This window comes from Pteropus vampyrus, unplaced genomic scaffold (genome assembly GCF_000151845.1).
Source record: "Pteropus vampyrus isolate Shadow unplaced genomic scaffold, Pvam_2.0 Scaffold26, whole genome shotgun sequence".
In the NCBI taxonomy this organism is placed as follows: Eukaryota; Metazoa; Chordata; class Mammalia; order Chiroptera; family Pteropodidae; genus Pteropus; species Pteropus vampyrus.
Window position 1 is genome coordinate 11,420,744 of NW_011888807.1, and position 1,272 is coordinate 11,422,015.

Sequence of the window (1,272 nt, forward strand, 5' to 3'; positions counted from 1 at the left end):
TTTATAGCTTCATAGTACTGCTTTCCCCATAAGTCCTTTATACTCTTTGATTAATTACCACATATATGTACTACTCGGATAAAATCATATATATATAAGTAAGTCTATAATGAACATCCATTTTTCCTGAGTAAAGTTTAACTTTTTCCTTTACTGACAGCTGTGAAAGATGACCACAAACTTCTGAGCTTTTTTTTTTTCTTCTCTCCACAAGACTGAGTATAAACCTCGGCAGAGAAAAGAAGACTGCAGGTCAACTAGCACAGGGATTATTTTATTTACCCTCCTGATTCAATAGAGTCAAAACACGCCAAAAAAAAAAAAAAAAAATTTTAAGAAGATAGCATTGGGGTAAAAATACCATGAAGATGCTTTATTTTTTTATAACTTATTTTTCTTTAAGCACATCCCCGAATAAGAATGTTGATCGATTTGATACCAGGCTCTCCCTTAAGCATCATTGCCCTAATTCTTTTATGGAGCACACTAATGTATTTAGTGCTCTTTGTTCTTGCAGTGCACATCACAAGTAGTTCATGTCTATTGTGCTTATTCTAATTAAAGGAGAGATGTTCAGGAACATCATAACCCACACCATAGGGATTACAGTAGTTATCAACCTTCTACGGTTGAGATAATCCTGATCACGTAGAAGCTTGATTGTGTTCTCTAACTCTCTAGGTCATTGGATTTCAAAAGTTTATGAGGATTTTTTTAAGTATTGAAAAACAAGTCTCCATTTATTATCCCAAATTATATGTACTTAATTCTATATCAAATCAGAGTTGAATAGAAAAATCATAAAGTTTGCATTTTAATAAACTACTTATAATTGATATGCTTTGGCTTACCATTTTTATCCATAAAAACTCATATAAAATCATGGTGACAATTCATGCTTATTAATAAATGTTTCACTCTTATTATGATTGCAGGAGAAAAAAATCAAAAGGCATTTTTTCTGCCTTAGTATAGACTCTCGAATTTTAAAATAATAAGCTAGTGGCTTCCAGGTAAACTATCTTGCAAGAATTTGATCAAAGGTCACTTTTCCCCATGAAGATATTTTTGTAACATTGACAAAAGTGTCTATTACTTTAATAAAATGAAGGAATTAAATACTTCTACAATGTACACAAACTTGGCCTCCTTTTTCCAGAGCTGATGTTACCTATTGACATGAGGATTTATGTTTTTATCCAGTAATGCATAAACATACTCATTTGTGTAAAATAGCACAAAATAATTTCATAAGGACTAGATGTTTCTTGG